Here is a 12917-nt window from a genome sequence, read left to right on the forward strand (position 1 = left end):
TGTCATGCTCATCTAATATGTGCACAGAGACTGAGGGCTGTCCCTGACTATGAGGTCCTGGTCTTCCCAGGTGACCTCGAGGAGCGCAGCAAGTTTTCCCTCAAATCGGACAAAAGACCTCAGCCCCTGGTTTTTGATGCAGTGGTAGCAGCTTACCCCTTTCCTTGGTTGTTGCCTACCAGACAGCTCAGCTGTCTGGTTGCGAAGGCATATTGGGAACATGCTGAAAGCTGACCTCGAAATCCATTCCACTCATTGCTTACCAGTGGCTTTGCGTTCTGTCACTGACATTTGTATGCTTTATGTTCACTGGCTTTTTGTTTTAGTTTTAGGCTGTCCAGCTTAAGTTAACCTTTCCTGTGGAGCGTAGCCTTTTTGCAGCTTCCCCGATTGGCTCCTCCTATTCTACCAGGGCTGCTCGCTTTTTTTGAAACTTTTTTTCTTTTTTTTTGTGAAACACTTCATGAGAATGAATGTTTTAAAGTTGCCTCTCCTTGTATGCCCCGTCCCCCAAGTGTAGGTTTTGTTTAGAGGGTGCTTTTCATAGGGCATGCTTCACTAGCTTCCACAGCATACCTTCTGCTGGGATGACACAAACTGTTATTTGGTTTTAACCACTGCCAAGATTTGTATGTCACTTAGCCCATGGAGAGAGCAGGGTGTTATCTTTTTAGCATGTAGACAAACATCACTGGCCAATTTGCTTTATGACCAAGGGCCTGACAGACAATAAAATATATACATTGTCCAAATGTTTGTTGATGATGGAATGTGTTCCTCTAACTCAAAAGAAAGCATCTGAACTCATGTTTGTATTACTTTGGGAAATCTGCCCGTACTTTGCAGTGATTAACAGTTCAATTTAGTTTTCTGTTGTGATGCCTTTTTGTTGGATGCTTATTTACTGCAAGCAAGCATTCCTTTGATCTCTTGGAATGTGTCTTCTGCAATTTACAGCATTTTAACACAAGTTGGATAAGTTAGTTGAATTAGTTTGTTTGGTAATTGAATATGATGTGTGTTGCCCTTCCACATTTAATACAATAATGATCCCAATGCAGATTGTTAGATTTTCATAATGCTAGCTTCTTTCCCAATGCACACAAAATGTTGCATATCTGCATTTTTGTAAGAAAAGCTCAATAAAAATGTTTCTATCCTAGTTGGCCACAAGTAAGCGAGAACATGTACTTTTTTTCCCAAATACCCTTGTTCTTTATGAACCCCACATGAATTGAATTATTTAGAAACTTATGTAAAATAGGACATGTATTACGCTGGCAATGAAGCCAGCAGTGAACAGCAGCTCAGTGGTGCCATCTGCCTCATGTCTCTATGCATGTTTATTAGGGCAAATGCCATTACCATGCAAGGTAAGCATATTCAAGGTAGTCTACACTATATAGCTATATATAATAAAAAGAATGATGGGGGTCTGTTTCGGACCACCAGGTCCTGGGGGACTCCCACCTCGCAGGGGCTTCTTCCAAGGTGAAGGGTGGCAGCATGGCCCCCTCAAAAAGCCGTTGATGGCCCTGGGGACCACGCCCCATAGGGCCGGCTCCTGTTTGCTGTGGCTTGGCTGCAATTTTGATAGCTGCAGGCAAATCACAGGAAACAAAGTCTGCTTTCTGACACCGGGACCTGTCAAACAGGTCTCGTTGTCAGAAAGTGGAGTTTTCATCTGACACATGAAAGCATTGCTCCAGTACTCAGCTCCTTGCTTGCTGGAGCACTAGGATCGTGTGGAACACCTTGAAGCTCCACCCGAAATCCCAGATAGCCCATAAAGGGCCACCAAAATAAAAAAAATGGGGTGGGACCACGGGGAACGCCTTGATGCTCCCCTCCGTGGTCCCAGGTAGCCCATGAAGGGCAAAGAAAATAAGCTAAAAAAAATAATTTTGTAGCGTGACGGTGACAGACCTCAATTTGTGCAGAAATATATCATTATAATTAGATCATACATCAAAGCCTACAAAAATCTCTCTCACTCTTTCAATCTTTCTCCCACTCACACATCCACTCAGACCCTTAAGCACCCACTCAGAGACCCACTCTGACCCTCGTGCACCCACTCAGCCATTCACAGACACACACCGATTCACAGACCCGCGTAGACATTCCCGCATCTACGAAGACACTGATGCACGCAATCTCACACCCAGACAGAAACTCACAGCCACTGTCACCCCTAGGTATACACCCTCTTACACCTATTCTCACACCCAGAGAGGCAGGCTGTGGCTAACTCCCACCATGCAGGGCTGAAGGGCCATGTGCAGAGTAGGGTTGGGGGGATGGCCACAGGGGGACTGGCTGCAGGCCTGGACTTGCGGGCAACCATCCAGCGCACAGGTGAAGAACGTGCACAGTGCAAGGTTGGGTGCTTATACAGGGCTGCGGCCAGGCCCTGTGGCCAGCCATCACTGCGCACAGCCAAAGGCCATACATAGCAGTGGTTGGGTTAATGTATAGTAATGAAAACTGCTATACGTTAAAAAAAAAAAAAAAAAAAAAAGAAATTTACTGAAAGAAACAAAGGTTAAAGGGATGTTATAGTTAGGCTCACATTTTAAACATACCAAATCATAGAAATTCACCAGTTATAGTTAGTTACCTCAAGTAACTATAACTCATGCCCTAAGGTAAGTATAACTTGCGCCCTCTCCATGCCACTGCTAATTACCCCACAAATTATGGCACATCTTTGATAACATCATTGATAGTATCAATGTAATATTTGCAGTAAAAATTTATACGAAAAAGCTGCATGTCGTGGGCGCGAGATATAGTTACCTTAGGGCTGGAGTTAGTTACTTGAGATAACTCTAACTATAACTAGTGAATTTCTGTTTTTGTACATTTAAATATGAGCCTAACTAAAACGTTTCTGTAACCTTTGTTTTTTATTGACTGAAATAAATAAATAAAAAAAATATATATATATATGCTCAAGATGTATTTATTTGAGACCTATTGTACACTGGCATATGAGACAAAATAGAACAAGCATTTGCAGTGCAATGGGTCTCGCGTTTGCTCGAGTTAGAGCTATTAGTGTTGTAAACTCCTAACCTGACTTTTCTTGCCACAAAAACAGAAAATAAAAAGTAATACAATTTCACATAAGGGAGCCGATTTAAAGCGCCACGCCATGAGTGTGAAGGTGACTAATCAGAAAAAAAGACTGGTCCGGTTTCGCCTTTGCATAGTAATAAAATTGCACTGTGTAAAACCTTGAATTCGTGAAGGATCGCTAGGATAAACAATAGAAATAAACTGGTAGTCATGAAAAGCGTTCGATTAGTGCCCAGCGAGATCACGCTACCTACGAAATAAAGAGGAAAAAGTAGTCCAGAAACCATATGGAAAACATGGAGCCTCATATGTTTTCTGTAGCTGGCCGGTGCTCTCAAGGAGGGCTAAACACCGGAAAAGGCATGACGTATGCATGCATTTCAATAATGAAATCAAGCACATTTTAAAATGCAAACCCATGAACCAATTAAACTGATGGTCGTGACATGGGAGTGGTTAAACACCCACAGAGAGATTACAACAGGACAGAGCGCTTTTTCGCTCAACCCTAAAAATGTTAGGAAGTTTTAAATGATAATCTGTCAATAAAAAATAAATTGAACCCATGATGTGAGTTTGGCCAGTAGGGCATTAGTAGGCTTTGCAGAGGAAAGTAAGATAGTACACTATTGTCATCTGCAAGATAAACTAAGGGGACAGCCATGTCACATAGACAGCTGTACTTGTTTTATTAAAATAGTGAGTGACTGTTTTATGCTGGTCAACATGAACACTAACTTGGCCTGAGATGTGTATTATTTTCTACTTTTAACTAACCTTAGCTTTTTAATTTATGCACTTGAATGAAAATCTGCAATTTCTGCTCTTTGTGTGTGTTTTGTGACCCACCTGAAAAGGTTGTTTGGTCGGGGCTCCCAGAAAGCCCATTGTCTGGTTGCAAAATATATATTGTGGGATTACCAAGAACATACTAGGATTTGGAGCCCACCATTGCTTACCATTTGTAAGTATGTGCCTATGTATCGAACACATGCACATGCCTACGAAATGGTGCAATGGTCCGGTCATTAGGTCTTTTTTTCTTTCCTGGTACACAGCAGCTGCATTGCTGTTCAACATGGCTAAAAAGATTAACAAAGACAATAGCTTTTATAGGCGAGACCTATTGGTTTTGCTAATGCTTGTTTATCTGTTATTGTGTTGTGACCTTCACTCTGTCCTCCCATATGTCCCATGGTGGAACACAGACACTGCAGCTGATGTTTAATAAACAAGTTTGCTTGCACTCGGGCTTGGATGTGTGCAGCTTGTTTTTTTCTTCAATAAAGATGTTTCCAGTCACTAGCTATAGTTGACTGCTAATGCTCATGGACATCGGTTCCATTGTTAGACGTTTTTTTTTTTTTTTCCCATTGTTGGGGTTAAGGATGTGCTGATGCAGTGTGGTGTTCGTCATTGTTCTTTGGACTTTCCTCTACTCTTGTTACGGAATATATACATCAGCCGTCGGTTCCACCTAGTCACGATGTTTGTCGTGCTCAACTACTGGGTTTCTTCTCCACGCCCCACTTCTGGGCCCTGCCCCTCCCTGGGCTTTGGGCTTCATCTTTGCTTCTTCTCTTCAACGATGAACACACAGGGATAGAAATGACTGGTTTTCAATACTACCCTCCGAGCAACTCCCAGTATCCTTGTACCTACCGAAACCAAGTTTGCCCGAGCACAACAAGCTGCCCATTCTGCTTACATCGCATCTGCTCCAAGAAAACCTTATGGTATTAGGTCGATCGGTGACTCGCTAAATGCAGGATGAGGCACATGGAGGAAGACAACACCCCAACATCTTTGGGCAGTTGGACATCGAGGAAGAACCCAAGGCCGTTCCCTCTGGCAACCAGCCTCTACAGTTGAGCCCCATACCCAGCTCCCACTTGGAGTCTAAGAGAGGAGCAGCAGGATCCGAAAGTGCACAAGGTTGTCAAGAGCTCAACCACGAGTCCAACCTCCCTCGAGTTGCACTCTGTCAATGTGCATAGGTTGAGCACCGCCCCAGCGGGAGTCAGGTGTCAAGCCTAGAAGCCCAAAAATAGGCTTCCAGTCCACCACTGTCTGAGGCACCAACAAAAGGCTTTGAAGTAGATACTGAGTCATCCACCGGAACCAAAGGCGCCTCATGAACTTCAACCTCTTTCGGCGCGACAGCTCGATCGATGCCAGCACTATAATCGCTTCATGGACCTCTTGGGCTCTAAAACATTTTTCAGTACCGACAAGCCAAAAGTCTTCCTGAACATCCTGTCATAAGGTGTAGAAAGCCCCTTAACCTGTGGTATCTGAGCATGTGGAGCAGCCCAGTCTCCAGGAAGAACTCAGTGCTCTACAGAAGACTCTTTATTCACCCACAGACAGATAAGATATCTTTAAAACCACTTCCTAAGTTGCAGGACACTCTTCCCAGAAAGAGGAAACTGACGTTTGAGGAGGAACTCGCATTGGAACCCTTATCTTCTCTTAAGCACAGGAGACTCTAGGACAGGAGCACTAGCCCATTACCAGTTTGTTCGACTGCTCTTTCCCTCCCCCTCCTCTGCATCCAGTTTGGTGCCACCATCACAAACTTGCCTCAAATGACAGTCATATCAAACACCACCATTAGGTGTGCCATTAACACAGATGATACTGCAGCTAAGGACATCAACTGCAGTGTCCTTATAAGGAGTCAGCTGAGCTGCGTGTCTCTGGGTTCAGTCAGAGGTTTAACAGCATCTGCTAACCTGCTGTTTGATGAGGAACACCTCTTCAGACCACAGCTGGATCAGATGCTGAATAAGATCAAGGAGTACACTGATACAGCCAATGCTATGGGTGCTCTTGAGACATCTTCTTCCTGAGGTTCCTATCGGAGGACCCAATTTAGAGGTAGCTCTATGGCCACCTTCCCAGATATGCCTGCCAATTGCTAGTGGCACCAGTCTACACAAGTAACTTAGTGAAGGTACAGAGGGAACAACTCCAAGGGCAGGAGCAGAGGAGGTGCAGCTAAGGGAGCTGCAGCTGTAAAACGGTGACTGTCTCGCTCTTCCTCCCCAATCACACTACACCTGTAAAGGGAAGATTACAGGGGTTTCTCCCGCAGTGGGAAGAAATTACCTCTGACCAGTGTGTCCTCCATCATAAGGCAGGGTTACTGCTTAGAGCTCACTACATCACCACTAAACATCCCCCACAAACATACGCTCTCCGCGGAACACCAGCGCCTCCTTCAAGAGGAGGTACAAACGCTCATTCTCAAAAAGGACGAGAGCTTCTGTGCTGTAACACTAGCATGGCAAAGGCATGTCCTCGCTGTACTTCCTTAGCCCCAAGAGAGACGGGTACCTTCAGCCTATACTCTACCTCAGGCCACTAAACAAGTGTAACCTGTTAAAGCTCTTCCATATTAGTCATGCTACAAGACGTCATCCCTCTGCTGCAACATAAGAACTTAATGACCGGCCTCAACCTGAAGAACGCCTATTTCCACAACCCCATCAACCCTGCTCGGTGCCGCTTCCTGCGGTTTGTGGTAAGTAGTCAGCATTTTCAATTCACTGTCTTGTCCTTTGGAATCATTACGCCTCCCCAGAGTATTCACAAAATGCCTTGCCATGGCTCATCTCAGACAGATAGGCATCAATGTGTTCCCTTACTTGTACGAATGGCTGATGAGGAATGCAAACAGACAGCAGTACCGTTCTGAATCAAAATTTCATAAACCTCTTACAGGATCTATGGTTCACCATCAATTCTGTCAAATCCCATCTTTAACCCCTTCTGGACTAGCCTTTTCTGGTTGCAGTTTTCAGCACAGTCACTGGGAAAGCTTATCCCAGCGAGGCACAGATCCGAACATCCCAGCAACTACTGCCTCTTTTTCAGCCAGATCACCATTTATCGGTTTGAACCGTAATGTCCCTCCTTCGCAGGAGGGCCTCCTGTATTGACATAGTCCTCTATGCATGGTTACAGATCATCTGCTACTAGAGTGCCTGCACCGGTGTAACAGCCTCAATCTTTTGCAGAGCCGACCCTTTCTTTACTGGGTTCAGCAGGTATCCATCATGACAGATCCTTCCCCCATGGTACAGCCGTACATTTGCTAGATATAACCGTTCAGGGCTTCCGGGTGCCCCACGAACAGGACTTCCACACTTAGTGCTATAGGCCATCCAGCTATCACTCAAGGCCTTCTTCTGTCCAGTCGGACACAAAGTAGTCCTCATCTGAACTAACAACATGACAGCTGAGTATTACTTTCAGAAACAAGGAGACACACACACTCTGCAGCTGTCAGCGTTAGTGGTAAGCATTTAGCATTGGGCACTTCATCATTGGCCTTCCTTTTATCCCCTCCAGTTGCTTTCCCAGAAGGTTGCCTTCCTTGTTGCAATTTAGCCTTTGCATTCATGCATTTGTCATCAAATGATCCTGGATCCTTGTTATTACTGCAAGTAAGCTGTATTAAAGACTTCACACTTGGGGAGAAGTTTGGAATCCACTGACAACAGTAGTCCAACTATTCCTAGAAACACCCTGACCTCCTTCTGGATTGTAGAAATGCATTCTTTTAAAACATTCCTTGCCCTTTCACAACACGACGACCAAGATAAATCACTTCCTAGTCAGAATGCTGCATGTTTGTGGATAGGACCCTGTGACTGTTGTCACCAAGATGATTCAGAGGTGCAGTTGCATCTAATTTGCAGTCTTCTTTTGTCTTTGATGTCACTGATAGGTCATCGGTGTACTGCACTAAACCACTCAAAGGCCACACTCTCTCTAAAGCAGATATAACCAGATGGCTGGTTAAGTGCACTCAAACCTGCTATGCCAAAGCCTAAAGGCAATTTCCTGTCCCACCCAGGCACCACTCCACCCGCAAGGCAGGGCCTCTGTGGCCTTCCTTGGCAACATCTCCATAGATGACCCATATATAGATGACTGCTTGGTCCACTTCACCTACACATTCACCAGGCACTGCTATGTGGATATCATTCACACTAACAAGTAGAAGTAGGCCATGTTGTGTTAGGTACGCTTTTTCAGTCCTCTGCACCATCCTTTAACTTCCACTGCTTAGGGAAGAACTGCTTTACAGTCTGAGAATGGCTATCTACAGCTATTAATACCACAAACAGAATGTTACGTAACCTGTAAGCATCTGTTTGTGGCATGTAGTGATGTAGATTTCTAGGTCTTGCGATTAGACTGATTTGTATTACTTTATTCTTTTCAATCTGAAGAAAACATGAATAAAAACATTGATTTCGTGCATTTTCCATCTGACTCCTTTTGTTCCACGCAAGACTTTCTCAAGTGTGCAAATAACATAAACATATATTTTTTGTTCCATGTTACAAATATATACAATAGCTACATATTTACATTTAAAATGTTTTTAATAAATGAAAAGACGAATAAACGCAATTGATCTTTTCCACCTTGCTATACTGTGACAGAAATCTAGACACAGTAACTGTAGTGCTTACCGCAAATGGTCATAGGTTTGTGTTCCAAATAAATCACCTGAAATATATCTATGCGAACCACATGAACGAGTTGTATACTGCAAGGTTTGCAATCATTACTATCTAGTTAATCTAAGAAGTAAAGTAATTTTTTTAAACAGAACAGTTTCACACACTACAAATGTATTCAATAAGATATACTTGATAAGATAAACGAAAACCAAATATCATTTAGCCATGTAAATGCAATAAAGTGATGATATCCCTTTTCAAATTACTATGATCATATTATGTACAGAAACAATGTGAAGTGCAAGGCACTCACGGTAACATAATATTGGATTAGTCACTTAATATTTGTTTCGTCACAATTATTAATGTAAGTCAGTTTCCCTTATAAGTGCCCTGTATCCCTAATAACTTTACCTTAAAAACATGACCACTTTGTGGGAGGATCAGATGGAGTGTTAACTTCAATTTCATGTGACGGTGTGTCAAGAAGGAAAGTGCTGACTCAATAAATAAGGGTGGAATAAAAAAATCCACAAAAGTGTATTTCAAAAATTCAAAAGGTACAATACAGAATAATGGGATGCAGAGACCAGTGGGCCTCACAAAATCAATTGCCATAAAGGCAATCAATGCATAATGATTTAGAACGGTGGCAAAAGCAGAGAAATGCTGTGTCCCAAGTGTGCAACATCGTCAGTTAGGAATAGGGCAGCAATCCCAGATGAAAGCTTGTGACTCACCCCAAATTTTAGAATTTATATAGAAATCTAATGTTCCCAATAGAAATGCATGAAAAGTGTAGAATCATTTTGGTGTACGCAGAAAAATGGGTTTAGTAAGTCAGGATACAGAATTCAAAATTGTCCTACAGCATAACCCTCTAAGCACTAAAACACTACATGAATATTGATTGAGCCTCTCTGACCTTAAGCCATCTTGAGGTACCAGAACAAACTAGTTATGTAAACAGTGAGCCATTGTGAATCAATGCAATACGCGTGCAAACAAAGATCCTTGGAAAAATGTTACAATAATCTGCCCATGCTGGACTCCTCCTCGAAAGCAGTGTTATTAAAAAATAAACAAGCATGACTTGCTTGACTACATGCAGCAGAAATAATAGACAGCAAATGCAACTTGGCTTAACTGAGGCCTCGTTAGCATAAGCCAGAAAAGTGCACTTAAACAGGTCATATCAAGGCTTTTTCAAAGACAATAGCTCCATGTCTGTGTACACGTTTGATTTAGAGCACACTATCAATAAGGCATATTCTTGAGTAATAGATAAATGCTCTTTCACACCCCGATGATTCTGTCGTCATTAAAAACCCTAAACTAATTTTAATAAGTCTGCATGACTTTCTGTCACTTGCATTTAGATTCATTCAACATATTGAGTAGTTTATATACTCGATCTTTGGCATCTTCCATCTCACATTTTCTCCTTTGGATGACAACATTTTCTTCTTACACACACATTCTTAAAATGTTAATTCAGAAAATGTGAACAAGAGAAACAGAAATATTGCACAAATTAATCCAATAATAACAGATGTTAGAAGAAGTCTTAGCATGCCCCCACCCAAGCTATCAAACCATTCACTGACGTTACTAAAACCCATTCCAGTCTTAACAACCCAAGAACCCAGTGACTCCCAAAAGCCATACTCTTCAAAAGCTTTCACTTCGCAAGAACCATTAGCAAAGCTATTTGCATATGATTCAATAAGCTTACTATTATCCGGGATGAAAGCATAGCATTCTTAGCACCTTCAGAACCCGCAAATTTCACCTTCCTTTAACGAGAAGGATACTTGGCGCACAACAGTTTTGTCTAATCATTGCACACACAGCAATTAGTTTAGTATGATCTGTGTTAATGCACAAACACTGTTAAAAGCCTGCCGATTCACAAGCGTAGACAATCTTTTATTTTTCACTTCATTCACAGCCACTATAGTAGATGAAATCATAGCTCTTAATATGTGTACCACAATTTGCCCAAAAATCGTGTGTTTACCTGCCTTTAACCCCTTCGCTGCCAGGCCTTTTCCCCCTCCTGTGCCAGGCCTTTTTTTGCCTATTTGGGGCAGTTCGCGCTTAGGCCCTCATAACTTTTTGTCCACATAAGCTAACCAAGCCAAATTTGCGTCCTTTTTTTCCAACATCCTAGGGATTCTAGAGGTACCCAGACTTTGTGGGTTCCCTTGAAGGAGGCCAAGAAATTGGCCAAAATACAGTGAAAATTTCGTTTTTTTTTTCAAAAAAATTGGAAAAAGTGGCTGCAGAAGAAGGCTTGTGGATTTCCCCCTGAAAATGGCATCAACAAAGGGTTTGCAGTGCTAAACTCAGAAGCTTCCTAGCTTTCAGGAACAGGCAGACTTGAATTAGAAAACCCAATTTTTCAACACAATTTTGGCATTTTACTGGGGCATACCCCATTTTTGCAATTTTTTGTGCTTTCAGCCTCCTTCCAGTCAGTGACAGGAATGGGCATGAAACCAATGCTGGATCCCAGAAACCTAACCATTTCTGAAAAGTAGACAAAATTCTGAATTCAGCAAGGGGTCATTTATGTAGATCCTACAAGGGTTTCCTACAGAAAATAACAGCTGAAAAAGAAAAATATTGAAATTGAGGTGAAAAAAACATCAATTTTTCTCTACGTTTTACTCTGTAACTTTTCCCTGCAATGTCAGATTATGGAAAGCAATATACTGTTACGTCTGCTGGACTTCTCTGGTTGTGGGGATATATAGGGCTTGTAGGTTCATCAAGAACCCGAGGAACCCAGAGCCAATAAATGAGCTGCACCCTGCAGTGCGTTTTCATTCTATACCGGGTATATAGCAATTCATTTGCTGAAATATAAAGAGTAAAAAATTGCTATCAAGAAAACCTTTGCATTTCCGAAAAGGGCACAAGATAAGGTGCTGAGGAGCAGTGGTTATTTGCACATCTCTGAATTCCGGGGTGACCATACAAGCATGTGAATTATAGGGAATTTCTCAAATAGATGTCTTTTTTACACACTCTCCTATATTTGGAAGGAAAAAATGTAGAGAAAGACAAGGGGCAATAGCACTTGTTTTGCTAATCTATGTTCCCCCAAGTCTCCCAATAAAAATGATACCTCACTTGTGTGGGTAGGCCTAGCGCCCGCGACAGGAAACCCCCCAAAGCGCAACGTGGACACATCCAAAATTTTGGGAGAAAACAGAGGTGTTTTTTGCGAAGTGCCTACCTGTAGATTTTGGCCTCTAGCTCAGCCGGCACCTAGGGAAACCTACCAAACCTGTGCATTTCTGAAAACTAGAGACCTAGGGGAATCCAAGGAGGGGTGACTTGCGGGGCTCGGACCAGGTTCTGTTACCCAGAATCCTTTGCAAACCTCAAAATTTGGCTAAAAAAACACATGTTCCTCACATTTCTGTGGCAGAAAGTTCTGGAATCTGAGAGGAGCTACAAATTTCCTTCCACCCAGCGTTCCCCCAAGTCTCCCGATAAAAATGATCTCACTTGCGTGGGTAGGCCTAGCGCAGGCGACAGGAAACACCCCAAAGCGCAACGTGGACACATCCCATTTTTTGAAAGAAAACAGTGCCTACCTGTGGATTTTGGCCTGTAGCTCACCCGGCACCTAGGGAAACCTACCAAACCTGTGCATTTCTGAAAACTAGAGACCTAGGGGAATCCAAGATGGGGTGACTTGCGGGGCTCGGACCAGGTTCTGTTACCCAGAATCCTTTGCAAACCTCAAAATGTGGCTAAAAAAACACATGTTCCTCACATTTCTGTGGCAGAAAGTTCTGGAATCTGAGAGGAGCCACAAATTTCCTTCCACCCAGCGTTCCCCTAAGTCTCTCAATAAAAATGGTACCTCACTTCTGTGGGTAGGCCTAGCGCCCACGAAAGGAAATGGCCAAAACACAACGTGGACATAACATATTTTTTCACAGAAAACAGAGGTGTTTTTTGCAAAGTGCCTACCTGTGGAGTTTGGCCTCTAGCTCAGCCGGCCCCGGGAGGGGGGGGGGGCAGAAATGCCCTAAAATAAATTTGCTCCCCCCCCCCCACCCCCCGGGAGCGACCCTTGCCTAAGGGGTCGCTCCCCCTGCGTGACATTGGCGCCAAAAAACAAATCCCAGGTGCCTAGTGGTTTCTGCCCCCTTGGGGGAAGATTGACCTAAAATCTGCCAATCTGCCCCCAAGGGGGGCAGAAATGGCCTAAATACAATTTGCCCCCCAGGGGAGCGACCCTTGCCTGATGGGTCGCTCCCCATCTCGAAAAAAACAAACAAACAAAAAAAAAACACAACAAAAAAATTTGCCCTGGTGCCCTGAGGGTTCTGCCCC

General features: G+C 43.2%; 1 protein-coding gene across 8 annotated transcripts in view; it reads left to right on the forward strand.

Moving 5' to 3' along the window:
• The window catches only part of PTPRK (protein tyrosine phosphatase receptor type K), a 1183996-nt gene that overhangs the window by 590502 nt on the left and 580577 nt on the right, over positions 1-12917 (forward strand). The gene's annotated exons all lie outside the window — the stretch shown is intronic.

The sequence above is a fragment of the Pleurodeles waltl genome, chromosome 5 (assembly GCF_031143425.1).
Source record: "Pleurodeles waltl isolate 20211129_DDA chromosome 5, aPleWal1.hap1.20221129, whole genome shotgun sequence".
NCBI lineage: Eukaryota > Metazoa > Chordata > Amphibia > Caudata > Salamandridae > Pleurodeles > Pleurodeles waltl.